This window comes from Larus michahellis, chromosome 19, assembly GCF_964199755.1.
Source record: "Larus michahellis chromosome 19, bLarMic1.1, whole genome shotgun sequence".
In the NCBI taxonomy this organism is placed as follows: domain Eukaryota; kingdom Metazoa; phylum Chordata; class Aves; order Charadriiformes; family Laridae; genus Larus; species Larus michahellis.
Window position 1 is genome coordinate 1,434,241 of NC_133914.1, and position 17,094 is coordinate 1,451,334.

Sequence of the window (17,094 nt, forward strand, 5' to 3'; positions counted from 1 at the left end):
CTGGGAGAACTCCTGCTTCGTGATCAAACTGGGACTATTCTGCATGGACTCTGATGGGCAAGACCCACCTCACACATCTGACCAAGCGCAGGCTCAGGTCCCTACTACATAAATCTCCGAAGCAGAGGTTTATTGGACTGAAACAGTAACCACACAAAGTTCATGAAGTTAAGTGTGATCTGCAGCACAAGCTGCACTAACAAGAGCTACTTCAGTTAAAAGAAAGGCCAGAACTGAAAGTTTAAGTCTTTACCCTGTTATATTTACACGAGTATATCTCACCCATTAATTATTGGAAGTAGGTCAATAAACTGCTGGAAATCATATGGCATACTTCCCCTCAGATTCTGTTCACAGACATTTTGCAAATAGATGAAACTGTTCTTCACTTGTTTGACCTTTGCTCGCAGTATACTCAAGTCACAAGCATCACTACAGCTTGGCTGATGGACAATTTCATTTCTCCACCCTCTCTGGAGAGATACCAAGATAACCAATACAACAACGAGGTGGGACTTCTCATGATCCAATTCATCATTTGTCTCCTGTGGCTATTTAAGCTTTCAGTCTGCTCTTTCCTGGTCATTTGCTCTAGTAATTTTCATGAAAAAGCAAGCTCAAGAGATACTTGCTGCTTGATGAAGACAAGACTATGGAAGAATGAAGTCTAGGTAAAAGCAGTCCTTTCTAGCTTCTGGCCAGTCTCCCCACGTTACAATGCACGCTCAAGATGATGGGACACTGTTCTGATATCAAGTAAAGGGCAGTGGCTACGATTGTGAAGACCTCACCTTTCACAGACCACAGAAACAAGTTTCCTTCCCTTTCCCTATAGCGGGGAGAAGCCATCTCACCCAGAGATTACTTGAAGTCACACAAGTTCTTTGCAGCAAAGCTGATAAACACAGATTTACTGCCACAGAGCAGACTGCAGGGTGGCCAGTCACCAAGGACTGAGGAAAAAAGCTTTTTGTCCCCTTCAGAGGAGTCTTTATTTCAAAGGCCCATCTGACTGGGACAGCTAATGGCAGCAAAATCTAATACAGACAAAACTATTTTATCCATAAATAAGGTTTCAAACCTCCAGAAACATGAGTAGATGTAGCATAGATGCCCAGCTAGGAGCATCCTTAATTTGCTGACTCTGGCAGGGAGAGAAAAAAAACCCCAAATGCACATTTGTTTTTTTCCAGTGGGTTAGCATTTTCTTTCTCTCTGTGCTGGACAGACCATCTGAGCAGAGGGAAGGCAGCACGGCTTTCAAATGTTTGTTTTTAATGAGCAAAAATTATTCTGCCTCTGCTTTGCAGGCACAGCTACAGGGTAAGACACAGTCTTGCCTGTCTGGTTAATGGCTTTTTGTCAGGACAAGTTAATACATTCCAAGAACACTGTGTTATCGCAGACACAGCGTCTATGAAGAGCGCATGCCTTGAGACTTCTGGATTCATGAGCAAGGGAGGGTACTTGACTCTTTCTTGGTACACTGAAGAGTGGCACCTGGTGGGTAAAGCAGAACTGACCTGGGACCCACCCCCGCTCGGCCAGTACCGTCCTGCAGCACTGCCAAGCTGATGACTTACTGGCCCTTCTGGAAAACCACCCCAGGAGCTGGGATCCCTCTAACAGCCCTGACTATCCATACGCTCCCCATACAAGCTGTAACTTGGCAGCACTGCGTAACTCTGGACGGTCTTTTTCTTGCCAAGGGACAAAGTAATTCACACATGGAGTTATGGATGCAATCATCTCCCTTCTAAAGCACATTTCTATCCTTAATTGTATGCTCACAAGGACCATCTATTCTCTTGAGCACATCATTATTATTAACAACTTATATATACACAAATAACTCTTTCCTTCCCTCTACAAAGACAGACTTTTTGCCTTTAGAGGCACTGTTCCAGCTCAACTTTTTAGAAAGTATTTCTTGAAACCCAGCTCGCTGTTTTCAGCTTACTTTCCTTCAAATAGATGTCTCAGGCAGGGGAAGAACAGAGGCTTCAACCTGAGTCTCTAAATCCATGATGAATGGAAAACACTCACTAGAATGTGTAAAAGGTGGAAACATTTTACACTTTAAAACCTGTCTGATTTGAAACCCTTCCCTAACATGAAAGCCCCTTTTTTAATAGTTAAATACAGATGATGATTCTATTATCCTACATAAAGTCAGCTGAAGAGTTGCATGGTGCCTCAGCAGCTATTACTGATACGAAAAAAAACCGCAAATATTTACCCAAAAAATTTAGCAGATTTTCCAACACCACAAACCTCAGCCCTTCAGGAGACAGCTGTTGTGGTCTTGTGACAGTCCCTTCCTACACTGAAGCTCACACAGTGGCAGTTTTAGACTCTGCACTCCCTATACATTCTCAAACCATACACGCAACACTTGCGGGCTCATTGTCAGGGCTGAAATTAGCTGGGACAGTCACCTCCAGCTTCAGGACAGCTCACGTGCTCGTTCCCTCCCCTGATGACAGAGCAGGGACCGGCACAGTCAGTGACCGGGGGATGCCTCTCCAGGAACGTCCCTCCACTGACGCTGCCACCTGGGGACTCCTGTGCCAGGGCCCAGGGACACAGGGAAGCAGCTCCCCAAAATCTACTGCTGAATGCAGCCAGATGAGCTCAACTGCAAGAAGAGTCAGAATTTGATTCTTAAAAGCAACTCAAACATTACAAGTGTATCAAACAAGGGAAAGAAGTTTTCAAATTATCCTCAATATTTGTCCTCTTTGCATGCCTGGGAGGAACACATTGTGCAATTCACCTTCAGTTTACAAATGGCCACACAACAGGGAAGAAAAACAAATAATGAAGCATGAAATACAAAACCTGCATTTGAACTGAACCATTAAACAGTAAAGGCAACACAGCTGGATCCAGTTAAGTGCTCTTATCCAGATTCAGAGTACACCAGCCCAACTTAGAAGCTAGGGCCAAAGCACAGCCCACCCCAAAAAACAACCCTTCAGAAAGGGAAAAGGATTTAGCGTAATAAAACACAAGGGCCAAATTCTCTGCTGGTTTTGGGTACAAATTGCTGCATTGAAGGCACAAGGTGGAAAGCAGTTGAACAGTAACAATTTGCACCAGATTAGAAGTTAACTTTTGGCAACAACAGAGGAGCAATTACAGGCAGGAATCTGGAGCCAGCTTTAGCTCTCATTTGTTCCTGTGGAAATACAGAGCAACTTCAGGGAAATTACTGGGCTAATGTTGAAGAAAAATGCTAACAGCAGCCTGCAGTTTTCTTCTGAGCCTAGGCACAGGGAAACGTATAGCCTAATTTTTCATTGCTGCTCTTTTAGACTCATTTACTAATTTGCACAGGCTCACAGGAAACCAATAAAATGGCTCTGTTGAAGATCTGCATTTTGGTTATCTTTTGTATACCTATGACAAACAGCAGTGAGTACATTTCCAATCATGCAAGCCAGGCAGCTAGCAGACAGCCTCTACTGCCTGTATTTTGTGTGCAAGCAGCAGAGCTTTACCGGTATGACGGACAGACGGACACCTCAACCCAGCTACTCTCGGCTGCTGCACAGAAGCTAGGAAAGGACCAGAAGTCTTGGGACAGCTTTGTTCTAGCCAGGAAGCATTACTGTGCAACCACAACTATAAGGAAGCCTTTTTGATATTAGCGACAAGCAATGCCTCTAGCTGGGCTGCGGACCAGGCCAATTCCAAAGCGTTAAAGCAAGCTCCCTGCCTCCAGCTCCAGAGAAGTAGAGGCTTTTTTCAGATGCTGTGGTCAAATGAGGGCCAAAAAGAGCAGGTGTTGCTTCAGAGTCATTTCTATTTCCTACAGCAGACTCTGATTCAGTACGAAGGGAGGCTGTTTGGATCCAACCTGGTGGGAAGGCAATTGGCTCTGCCACCTGGCACACTGGGAACAGGAGCAACCTCCGGCTAGCAGCCAAACTGTCAGCAGAACACAAGGGGGCTTCTGCTTGGGTTTTTTTATTGCTAGCATGCATGGGACCAGGTTGACAAATGGAGATAGAGAGGTTTACACAGGTACATAATCCACATGCTATGGACATCAGTAGTTTCCACGGATTTTGGATTTCACAGAGCTGAGCACTTCATCTGCGTTGCTCCCCCGTGCTTCAGGCACAGAAGCGACTTTTGCACCTGTGCTGGGAGTTGCAGGGTCTCTGGCATCCCTTAGAAAAAGCTCTCACTTGGGTTAGGACTCCTTCCATCTCTGACTGCTAGTTGGAAACACAGCACTTCTGGGCAACGTGGCTCTGCTGTCACTGTCCCCCATTCCTGTGGCGAGGAGCAGGTTTGGGCCAGGGCTGTTCCACTGGTACAAAGCAAGCCCAAGGTGAGACAATCCTGGACAGCCTCTGAGCCCAGAGGCATCTTGCAGGACTGCAGATGCATAAAATGGGATCTAATGATCTGAAGAACCAAGTGCATGCTTTTATAAAAGCATATTGCTCATCTGAATTGGATCCAAAACTCTTCAACCACTTTATATTTAAAAATGCAGCTTCCCATTCCTGTAGCAAATAGCATCGCCTGCCTTTCTGTACTGCCTGTTCTTGAAGGAGATCGGATATCAGCTATCAATTGCAGTAGCAAGCATCTAATTTGACTTTGGCAGCAAGATGACAGTGTCTTGAATGCTAAATTACATCTGCAAAAAGGTCAAACCCCATGGATACCTGAGCATTTACATAATTCAAACAGCTCATCATCAGTTGCCTCTTTTTTATTTATTTTTTTTACAGCTACTCTAAGGCAATGATTTCGACATGACTTTCGGGAAAGTGACTTTTAGTGGGTAATGTTCTTGGGTTTGACCTTGTTTCTACAGTGTTAATTACTGTCATTATCAACTGCTTGCATCTTCAGAAAAAAGGCAATTAGTTGTAGGAATCAGCCCTCCCCTACAATCATTGTAATAAACCAGAAACCCCTGCCCTGGAATGAATAGCGTTCTGTAGTCTACCATCACCTCCCAGACCCTCCTCCCGTCATAAAATAACCTAGAGCTATTCGATAGACCGTTAGATCAAGCCGGCCAGCTTCTCTGCTGGTGTAAACTGACACACAGCGCTGAAAGCCCTGATGGAGTACACTGCTGATCTGGCAGCAGACAGGGTCCAGTACACAGATTCATTTCTCAGCAATGCCACCGACTTGCTGCGCAACTTTTAAAAATTCTAATGCTGAAAACACTCAGTATAATGAAAAAGGATTTCTGCCCCCTGTTCACAGCAAGGAGCGGAGTCAGATCTTTCAGGTCCCATTCCCATCCATCTGATTTTCTGGATAACAAGGACCAGTCACTGTCTCTCAGTGCCTCAGTTTCCTTCCTTCTCCCCGCGCCGGGAAGCTCAGTCTGTGCAGCAGCATGGGCTGAATTCCTTGGGTGCGCAGTTCTAAGTGTACCTCATTGCTGCTAACCTAGTCAAGCTTTCCTCATGGTTTGTATTTTGCAGATGAATTACGGCTTTGTAATTAATCTTCCTCCTTATAACTCTGTATGTTAATTACCATGATTATTTCTGGTAATTCCATTTTATAAATGCTCCTAAAAGTGTGAAGAGCTGACTGCACTATCTGAAATGAAATCTCTGTTCAGGAAATGCAATGAGGGAACAGGGAGTGCAGGGCAGAGTCTTTAGAAAGCGAGATGAAATTGTATTGAGTGCCAAGCACTTGGTTCTTCACTGGACGACTCCTGCCCCATGGCTCCTTAGCCTAATTACCATCAGTCAGAGCAGGAGCATTTTGATCTTCCTTGCTCATAAGGCAGAGATCACTCACTAACAGACTACTCCCTCCCCCTTGTGCTCTGGCAAAAAAGATTAAAAAAAAAAAAGGAGAAAGCTAGGTCTGAGCAAATACATTCATTGCTTGTTCAGGAAGGAAAGTTAAATCACACCCCCAAATTCTAAACACGTTGAACACCTGTACCATCAACAACAGAAATGCATTACCCAGCTGCCTGCCTCCCTCCTCCTGCACTACTGCAGGTCATGTTACATCGCACTTGTTCCAGTGCCATCCAGGCAACTTCAGTGGTCTGCCTTATTAGCTACCTGGCTACTTCCCTCCCAGCTCGTTTCTCCACTTCCATTCTGCCTCCCTCTGAATTTCAAGGGATGATTTTTTTTTTTCTTGTTTGAGACCTGAAAGCATGATGGAAAGACATGTTTAGGGTTAATAAGTATCTCTATCAATAGAATATTCAATCAGTATGAATAACCATCACATCTCTCCCCACCCTTCTGACTGATGATAGCTAAATTACTTCTAAATATAGCCCTTAAAAATCTGCATTAATCCTGTCTGCTTCAAGCGTGTTGGGTTTATTGACAGCGTGAAGATATAAGCCAAGCACCTGCATGGAACACAAGCTTATAAAATAGGAAATAAGAGCAATCCAGATGAAACGCAATTTCCATTAACCTTGTCTTTTTGGTTTCACTTCTCCGCTGAAAGCTAAGACTACCATCGAATAATCATTTCATTGTGGACTGCTCTGGACTTCAACTTAACTGGAGAATTGTACAACGGTACCACTTCCATTCATATTATATTGCTCTCCAGCTTGGAGAAAGATAATCAGAATGAGAGAATACTAAGAGGTTAAGAACAACAGTAATTTGATAGAACTTTCAGTGTCCATTTCCTATTAAAGAGCATGTTAGTAGTTCCAGTGTGTCCAATCACTACAGCCACCACAAGCAATTCACATCACAGCAGAAAACAATCCTATTTACAAGCTTTGAGGAGATCTTGGAGAGCTAGTGGCCAAAAGTAGCCAATTTTTGATGACCACATCTGTTTACATTTGACTTTACGCAAAGAAGGCAGCACCCTGATCAAGAGCACAGTCTCACAGTTCTCTCCAGGTGTATATAGTGAAGAACATACAACTATAGGCATTTCTTCTCTCTGCATCACTTAAGAGGCAGCAAAAACCAAGGGATCTTCCATGGTGAAGTGACTTGTTTGAAGCAAGCCTTTCAGAAAGATAACTGCAGGAGAAGGCAAGACTAGAGCTACTGGCCTTAGCACCATTTAGCTGATACACTGTGCTTTAAGAAGCCCACAATAAGCCTATAGATACACATCCGGAGTCAGTCCTGGTTTGCTCTGGTGTAAATTACAAATAACTCCATTAACTCCTGGAGTTACATCAAAGCAAGAGGTAAATAAGGCCCTGATCATGTTCCCTCTAAGGACAGCCTGCCCATCACGGTTTGGGTTAATGCACTTTGCTGCTAGTTCTGGGCTCTTCGCCATCAGTAGTAATTGGATTGCAAGAAAGGCAGATATCTGGTTCCAAATGACATTTTTATCAATATCTGTCTGTTTACAGGTGTCTGTCATAACCTTCAAATACACTTAAATAACTCATTCATCCAAGCATCGAACATATGCTGAGAAGAAGATTCATCAAGCAAATGCACAACTACTGCGCAAGTTTTTGCCTTCTCAAAAAATGTTCATGAAAGAACCTTTCCTTGCCTGAAATTGAGAGGCAGCGTGGAATGCACGGCCAAGTCTTCACAATGCAGTATCGGGGCTGGTGAAGCAAATATTCACCCCAAGAATAACTTTAATATCTTTTTTCCCTTTATTTTCAGTAGGAATTGTTATTAAAGGTTTACAAAAGAAAAAAATCCACTTTCCTGGAGAGCTCATTGTTTCTTTACAAAACTGTATTATTTTAGATTCACACCTGCTACTGCAGTACCCTGGGAACACTGTAGCTCAGTTCCACCACGTGCTCACTGCAACATAAGGCTAAATAATGACCTCTGTTCAATATAAAACCTCAGTATTTTATCTCTCCTGGATTCTGATATGGAAAGACAAACCTATCAGAATTCGGAGCCAAACCTTTTAGCCTCTCCTGAACCAGAGAGAATTAGACCTTCTGGTCCCCAGCCTGTTTAAAGATCTAGTGAACCTAGACACACCTGCAACTGAACTTCTGCTCCAGACTTCAAGTCTTCAGGCCAGCACAACCTATACAGCAAGGCCTTATTTTGTAAATTAAGCTCAAAGTGATTTGCTTGCAGCTCCTCAGTCCTTGTAACTGTGCTGACTGCAGAAACAATGCATCCTCCCTTAAAATACAGAGCAATATTTTTCCACCCTTTAGTTATTTTCAGCCTAATAGACAAGTTGGGTAGAATGGCATGATTCAAATCTAGCAGTACTGGTCATTCACAGTATTAGCACCTGTACAACCAATACTTAGAGTGGTTTTATACAACAGTTGTGTTATACATGTAAGACAAGGGATAAACCATGTGCCTTCCAAAGACTGAACCATTTGATTAATACAAGTCACATTGCAGTACTCAAAAGGTTAATAATTGGAGTCTTCAATCCTCCATGCAACAGAAAAAGCACTATCACAGCCATTCTACAACGGTACACCAAACCGCACAGAACATGCTGTTTGTTCAAGACTAGAGGGAGTCATGGCAGGGTGCTAGTTCCTCGACTTGCCCAATCTTCCTCCCTGCACTTCAAGCGCAGACAGCAATACTTCAAATTAACATGATGGTAGCCTTGTCTCTACAATTTTTTTTTAAGAGGCTCTCTGTGAAGAAGGCTCAAAGCTAGCACATAGTTAAATCCTTTCCTCAAGGCTCACCTAATACCCTGAAAAAATCTGTTGCATGACTCCACCTTGAAGGGGGCAGCTTACTCCTACATCACTAACAAAACCAGAGCAATTCTGACCTCCTAGGTTGTGCAATCCTTTCCTATTTCCGATAAGCCTCAGTGCCATTTTAAAGGGCTTTTCAGAGAGTTTATGACAGTGACCACATAGAAGGTGTCCTTCTCTTGCATACATCCTATGTCTACAGCTGACTGCTACTTCTGCTTTATTGGAAGCTTCAGTTCCTGTAATCAAATGATTACTGCTTCCATCAAGCAAAACAAGACAGACTAAATCCTCACAATTGCAGGCAAGAGATGCAAAGAGTTAAAGGGCTCAAAAAAACCACAAGTCAAATTCAAATGTACATTAAGAAAGTCTCATGCTGTTGGAAGGAGAACAGGGAATCCCAGCTCTTGGATTGGCATTGCAAACTCCCAGAGCACAAACAAGTGCAACTGCCACATTTGGCACAGCAATGTGCGATGCTGTTAAAATGCCAGGTTTAGACAACATAACACTGCCAAGCCCACTCAGCGGAGCGCGTGCTCACTTAAAAAACAAAGGATAGCCCCATCCTCAAAATGATGCTTCCTCAAACATTCTAGCCTCCACAAACTCATTTCTATTTATTTTGCCTTGCTAATGACCTAACAAATTAGAAAGAGGCTTACGTGTGTCAGATTAAAGCTCTATGATAATGTCTTTAATGTTTTACTTTAATATTAAATTTAATTAGGACAGCAAGGAGGTGGTGAGGGGGGAGGACTGAAACCTGGAAAGCGTCGCCAGCAGCTCCTTTTCAACATCTGAATTGGAATGGCTTTTAGCCAGATGAGCAATTACTCCGACAACAGACAGAGACAACCCATGCATGCGAGGCCCATATGCTCCTGCCTAGCCCCAGCGAGGAGCACGGGGAAGTTCTGTCACTTCCCGCTCCTCTCCAAGAGGCACCCTGCACTCACAGCACTAACCCCTCCGAGGACAGGGATCTCCGGAAGATGACAGCCACCCCCCAGTCTTTCTGTCCCTCTAGCTTTCAAAGTAGCTGCCAGCTGCCAAGTGTCACTTGCAGTAGGAGGCAGGGACAGAAAGCTTCAGGTCTGTGTGATCTCTCTGCTGGAGCTCAGTGGGAAGGACATGCTCAGAACTCAGCACGCAACCCCCACAGCCAGCTTCCTTCAAAGCCAGGCAGCACGGCAGCCAGCCTCAGCTGGGACAAAGAGGCCACCACGCTGGGGTGAAGTGACATGACTTAATACCACCCAGTGAACAGAGAGGATAAAATGCTGCCCTTACCATGTGCAGTGCAAGAGCTCCTCGCAGCAGCACAGATGTTAACATTGGTGGCACTACAGAAGAGCTCCTCTCTAGAGAGGTGCCAGGCCCCTGCGTTGTTTACAGCAGCACTGACAGACATGTCCTGGTGACCCAAGTCACCGTGCCTCTGCGCAGCCAGGTACCTCCCCGGAGAGAAAGGCAGCTCCCCAGCCAGGTCAGCAGCAGCTCAAGACCTTCACACTTGCTGAACACAAGGTTATGCAGCCTTAAGTCTCCATTGCTGTTCTGAAGTAGAGCAAGGTCCTGTCCTGTGTGGCACTTAAAGGGCTCCTATAACTCAAACCCCGTCATTGTCATCAGGGCAGCAGATGACAAAGCTGTATGCGGCCAATCATGGATGAGGTACTGCTGGATCAGCTAAAGTTCAACTTCGCACATGGTGCTGGCGTGCTGTACATGCACTACTGCACTAGTGAGCAGTAAAGCCGCTCTCTCACAGATTAAGCTAATAATCAGTTATAAACAAACTGATGCACATCAACCAACTGGCAGTTAACTGAGGGGCTGTGGTCCCTGCAGTTAACGTAACTGCTTAAGACAGACACACACACTGACAGCTGTAGTAGCGTGATCACTCCCAAGCAGCAGGGAAAGATGCTGGGAAGCCCGTCTCACCCACACCCCCAGAGGCAGAGGGCTCCAAGTCTTCTGCCTTCACCGTGACCACATCATGGGCCAGGCTCCCAATCTCTCCTTTTTAAAAAAGTGTCACCTCAGTGATTCTCTTTTAAAAGCACCTCATGTCCCCAGTTCATATGAAACTACAACAGATTGCATTAATAGTAGCTGTTGCATATTACATTTACACAGAGCCCTTTGTCCAAGGATTACAGACTTTCCAAAACTTAATTAATTAAGCTGTAACCCCCTCGCCCTCCATAAGGTGCATTAAATTCTCTGTCAGCATTTTTAGACTAAAGCACTATTTTATAGCAGTTATTAATTGGCTGTAGGTTTCGAGTTCCTCACCCAGGGAAAGATTCAGTTCCTGCCTTTCAAGCACAAAGCTTAAAGTCAGGATTCTTGGGGCTTCTAGTTTTACGTTCTGCCATTGATTTGCTTTCCTGACATTAGACATGTAATTACTGCTTATCCAGCCAGCTGCTGGTGGCAGAGACGTACAATCCCTTGGGTGGCAGATACCCAAGGGATTCAAATGGGTACCCAAGCACAACTGGCAGTGTACCTGCTAGAGCTTCTCATGCCTGAAATGACTTGTTCAGGAGTAACTTTTCCTTTGGATGGTCTGACATCACGACGCAACTCCTTTCTTTATTGTGCTGGCAAACTTCGCCTTGTCCTTCTTGTCTTGGTTTGTCCGCAAGGCCAGCACAGAACTGGAATGTTATTTGTCCCAATGTTCAGAGCTAGAAGACACAGATACTACAAAGCCTCTTGGGTGACTCTGGTCGAGTCTAGTCCCCTGATGCTACTTGGTAAGTTCCCAGAGGTCAGGCTTGATTCTTGCTGTACAACACCTAGAACAGCAAGGGCCCAACTAAGATCAGGCTCTCAGAAGCCACTATCACAGCTGCGCTGAAGTTTCCTACTCTGACACCCACCTGTACTTTACAGTTCTTTTGCTCATTCCCACACCAAGACCCTTCATATTTCTAAATCTGAGCAGAAAGTCAAGTTAGTCCAAACAAACCAGACAAATCAACCGCCTCATTTCACAGTTCTCTGACCTCCCATCACAGAACACAGAAAAATCCAGATCATTAGAGCTGTGGCCGTTTCACAGCTACACACAAAATCCTTTATACTGGGCAGGGCTGTGTCTATGGCCTTACATCTCCAGATAAAGTCAAAGGCATTTACCCCAATTCCCCCCAGCCCCCCAAAATATATGGATTATGCTGACTAACCTTTCAAATATTGCCAGATTCTGAGATCTGACAGGATTGCATCTACATGACCTGTGTCACAGTAGTATTCTTTATCATCTGTAGAGAGCTGTGGGATTTTAGAGGGGATACTGTGGGAAAGAGACACCTCTATTTTTGTCTCCACTGAAAGAGAAGCAAGCAGATTGCTTAGTTTTCAGGCCTGTTAGGGAAGTCAAGTGAAATGGAATCCACAGACCTCATAAGGATCTGTCTATGCTAAAATGACTGCAAAAGAGAGCTGTGAACACAGAGAGCACATCTATTGGCGTCTGGACATAACGTGGACTGGGAAAAAAGACTACTGAACAGCTGGAAAAGGGACTGCCTAGAGAAAAAAAAAACACACCAGTTGAGATAAAGGGTAACCTGAGCAGAACAAGCCTCCCTCACCCTTAATCTAACTTGTGTCACACTGGGCCCCACGGAGTAAACGGTTTCATGTCAGAGGGTTGCCACTGGGCTCAGCACAAAGGGAAACAGGCTGATGTGCAGAAGTGGAGCCCCTACTTCCTTCTGACCCAGCCAAACAGGACCCCACTTACTACACAACCTTGCGCACAGCTCTTAATAGCTCACTGCAATGATGAAGAGATGCTACGGCGCTGGGGGAAAAAAAAAAAAAAGGGGTTATGAGGACATGGTTTAAAAATAAATCAACTTCTGTGTTGTTTTGGAAGTAATCTATGAAAAAGATTTGGTTGTAAAAGGCATTGTATAAATGGAGGCACTATTATTGTTTGACAATAAAAAAACCAAACAGTTTTCCTATATTTGCTTGGAATAAAACCATTTTGCAGATGTCTTCAGACAGGCTTTTTAACTGCTTTCCGCATCTTAATTTTCCCTTTTAGGTTTTTATTACATTTAAATTAAAATTATGCCTGTTAGCAGTCAAGGGCAACTTTTAACAAGTCTATCATTGCTGAACTTTTCACTGCTCACATCACCTTTTCTCAGGAGCCTGTAAAGAAAGCCCACCCCTTTTCTGATGTTCCTCTTCCTCGTTGCTGCTTGAGCAAGAATGCTTCTTCTTCCCTTTGCACTTTCAAAGAAACCCCTTCCCATGGCATATTACTGCTCTAATTAATCATCACAACAAAAGAGCCAAAAGCCCTTCTGCATGTTTATCCAGAACAATGCTCTTTAGGAAACAAACTCTATCCCAAAGAGCTAGAATGCAAGGAATAACACGAAACAGAGAAATAAAGGTGCCTTTTTCACTGGACATTTTAGGTCATAGACATGGTCAGGAAGAGCAAAGACAAAAAAACCAACCCAACACCTCTTCCTAGTTCAAAATTTTAGCTTAAATAAATCATCTTGGAACAGGAAAGGGCTTCTTAAAATACCTTAATAAAATAAGTGATCTGTGTTATTAGGTTTCAACAAGATTTTGACCAGCAGTTTTGGTTACTAACAGAAGAGAAGAGACTATCCTCCATCACCCTCTTTTTCCTGCAAGCACAACTGGTCCCTCACAGCAGAGCTGCAGTTTTCTACTGATTTTACACTTTCTGAAAACCAGAACCAGGGACTACAGTGTTGGACAGTGTCCTCGTAAGAGTCAAGAAATGGGACTGCCCTGCAATACAGGTTATGGGTGGAGTGAGGTTTCCTAAGCTTAATTTGCTCAGATACACGATGATTTTTGTTCTATGTTGGGAGTATCACAGCAGTGCTGGCACCTGCAGACACATGAGGAGACATTCAGCTGTAGACTGTGTTCACTGCCTGAACAGCCTCTCCCCTACCTCCTCCGGGACATAAGAAGCTTTCTTTTCTGAGTATTGCTTTGAAGTAGCTTGAGTACAACTGCTTGGCAACCCCTTTAAAATGAAAACTGCATCTAAATCACCACAGCACACTAAGAAATACCAATGGGAAATACCTCCATAGAGATTATCTTCTTGCTCTTGCACCTTTATATTTTCAAGGTTCTTCACTTCAGTGGGGGCAGCTGCAATTGCTGCAGGCCAAATTAATGTGGCATGTTAAAGAGGAGATCAGCACACCTGCTCTCTAATAAAGATTTTACTTCTGTTGCTATATTTATTCTTGTTTCACTCAATCTAAAGTAAATGCTATGCAGACTCAAAGCTGCTCTTTGCTTATGGGGAAACAGTGAGAGCCCCCAGGTACATCCAAAGCACAGAATTAGGTAAATAATTAAGTTACCTCATATACTCTGAGTTAATTCCCATGTCTGGATTTAGTTCATATTTTCTGGGTTGGATGTGTCTTGTTTCATTAGCTATAACTATTCCATTAAAGTAATCTTCAGACTGTTTGGGGGTTCTCTTGATTAATGAGGTTTCCTGGGATGGATTCTCCCAGGACCAACATGTACCAGGAAGAAGAGATGCTTCTGTGTATTTAGCACTTTTGTTTCCTACAGATGCAGACCTGCCAGGTCTGTGGAGCTACAAATACCTCAGTCACGAGGATAGCCTTCATCCAACAAAAGGTTCAAACAGCCCTCGTAAAGGAAGCCAGCCCATTTTGCTCGGCACAGCCTCATCACCTGAAAATTTAGGAGAGGTGCTTCGCAATGTATGCAAGCTGTCAAACATACTACAGTCTGAATTACAAACGGCGCTTCTCTGCCATCAGAGGGAAGTGCATTGTGCATTTTTGGGCTCACTGCACAGCTAACCAAACCATTTCCCAGCTATTCTGAGAGAGCCCAGAGCTGGTTTCAAATACACAGTCTAGAGTACCTTGCTTTGCAATACTCACAAGAATCTGTTTCCCTACTCAGACAAATCCTGACACAAGTAAAATGACAGCACAGAGCTAGCTCAAAGCTTATCAGTAGCTTAAGTAAAATTCAGTTTTCCTGTCCCAAAGACTAAGGGCCAGGCAAGGACAAGCTGCTCCTGCAAGGGACCGCTCCGCAGTCCAAGTCAGCTTTGTAACAGGGACCACTTCAGGACGAGAGCCTTGTCCCTCATCACTCACCTTAACCATACTGTCCTTATTTTAAGTACCTCTGAAACACGCGTGAGTGCCTAGACTTCCCCCAAGTCTGATGTCTGTTTGCAAATGAATTAAGTGTTCAAGCTTTCTTCGAAAATGCCATTATAATCTTTATTGGAACATATTTGTACATTACATCAGTTCTTTTGAAAATTTTCACATATACTTGTAAACCTACATCCTGCATACCACAGGCACTCCTGGAATAAAAACAGATGCACACCATCTATATACATAACAGAAAGATTTCAAAACATACTGAAGAAATAAAACGCTGGTAACCTATGATTTCAGCCATAAGAGGTAACTAGCAGATGTTAAGATGCAGCTTGTACAAAGCAAGATTCTCCATATGGCTTCAAAAACAATCTTATTTGCATGTTTCTATGCAAACTGAAATGCTCATCAGGGATACTTTCAGATGCTCACACCTTCCCCCCAAGTCTCCACAACCAGAGTAAGCCAAACTGCACTGCTAGCTTTATTTAAAGTGGAAGAACTTTCCTTCTCCTCCAGTTCTCCAGTCTAAACTGGAATTCAGACAAGCAACATCTTAACACAGAAAATTGGGCAGTTGTTTCAAATCCAACCCCAATTTGAAGTTTATTATCCAATAATACCTGCGTGTTCATTTCTGTCCTGTGCCCCTTGGGCCGCCAGGCCGTGCTTCACAACAGCTAAAAGGTTTGTTCTGTGCGTTGTGTTTGCTCAGCATTGATTTCGAGCCTGCATCAATACTCACACCTCTCACTAATTTTAATGGTGAATGATCGTGCTTCTTGTTCAGGGCTCAGAAAAGACGTCTTCAATAAAACTGTGGTGACCCCATTGTGCATACAGGGGATTTTTAGGCCTGTCTTTGTGCACCCCCCAATAGATACTGCAAGCCTATTGCTCTTCCACAACAGCATTAACTCTTTGTGAGCTACAGCCACTTTACACCCCACCAACAGACAGCCATTTACCCTGTAGGGTAAGAAAAGACTCAGGAAAGGCTCACACTGTAAATAAAGAGATATGGCATTTGTCAAGTTAAACTAAGTAACAAATATCACTGGAATATTAGCTGTAAGTAATTAACAGCATCACTGGTTCATCAGTTAGATGGGGGGAAGAATATAAGCTGCAGTTAGCAGATTGTTTTGATAGCAAACGTTAACTCAGAAAGGTTTTGGTTATTAAGAGTTGCAGCAGCTCAGCGTGGAGGCTCGCGCTGTTTGCTTTGCTTATTAACACTTGGGGTGCATGTTTGGAGAGGGTGCCATGGCGCACACATACTAACAACCGGTAATCTGCTCCGGCGAGGCATCCCTAGACACCGTTCAAGAGCTGCGGGGAAGAGAAGCGCCTCCGAGCAGAGCCGACAGAGCTGCCAGGGATCTGTGCCCGGTACAGAGGTACCTGCTCAGCAAACCCAGCAGCACAGGCGCTCCTCAGGCATCACCTGCGGCTCCATATTCATCCCTGCACCACGAGCACACGCCAGGCTTAAAGATTTGACTGAGAAGCTCGAGGTGACAGGGACAGTTTTCATCATCAACTTACTGTTTTTCCAAGGAAAACACAGCGCATACATGAATTACTGCTAGGCTCCCCACAACGTGCAGCAGCCTCAAGTGAGACGCGAGGGGCCTGGCTGCTGGCAGCAGAGACTGCGCTGGAACATGGCTCCTGTGAGCTACCAGCAGCTCGCACAGCAGATCAGCACCCCCCCCAGGGGGGGAAAAAAACCCTCCCAAATTAAAAACCGAGCATAAAACATACCTTTAGGCTTCAGAGGAGCTGCCAGAGACACCTCCTGCTGAGCTTTCAGTGTCACTTGATGCCAGCTCAGGACTGGGAATCTTCTGGAAAGCACCTCACAGCCCCCCCCCAGCACACACGCGGCTCCTCCTCTTCCTTCTCCCCCCGCTTTTCTCCCCTTCTCCCTGTCAGTCAGCCACACCTGCAGCCACCCCAGTGCCACCCCAGTGCCGCCCGGGCACACCTGAGGTGTGTCAGCAGCGAGGGCCACTAACGACACACGCGCCTCAGGTGGGCCACGGCAGGGGGGGAAGGGGCTGTGAGGAGGGAGGCCTCCTGCTGTGCACCAGCTCCATTACAGCATGTCAATATTTATTTTGTTCTTCAAAGAAAAAAAAATAAAGCTGTAATTCTGCTATTTATTTATTTATTTATTATCTGGTTTCTCTCGATCTGGTTTCTCCAACAAAAGGATTGCACTTCAATTCA

The 17,094-nt window shown here is 44.5% G+C and overlaps 1 protein-coding gene across 1 annotated transcript in view; it reads right to left on the reverse strand.

The window, feature by feature from the left end:
- The window catches only part of CSMD2 (CUB and Sushi multiple domains 2), a 336,176-nt gene extending 319,436 nt beyond the window's left edge, over positions 1 to 16,740 (reverse strand). The window contains exon 1 of the mRNA XM_074562714.1: positions 16,627 to 16,740. The gene's annotated coding sequence lies outside the window, so the exon portion shown is untranslated. The remainder of the gene's footprint in view (positions 1 to 16,626) is intronic.
- Positions 16,741 to 17,094: the final 354 nt, after the last annotated feature.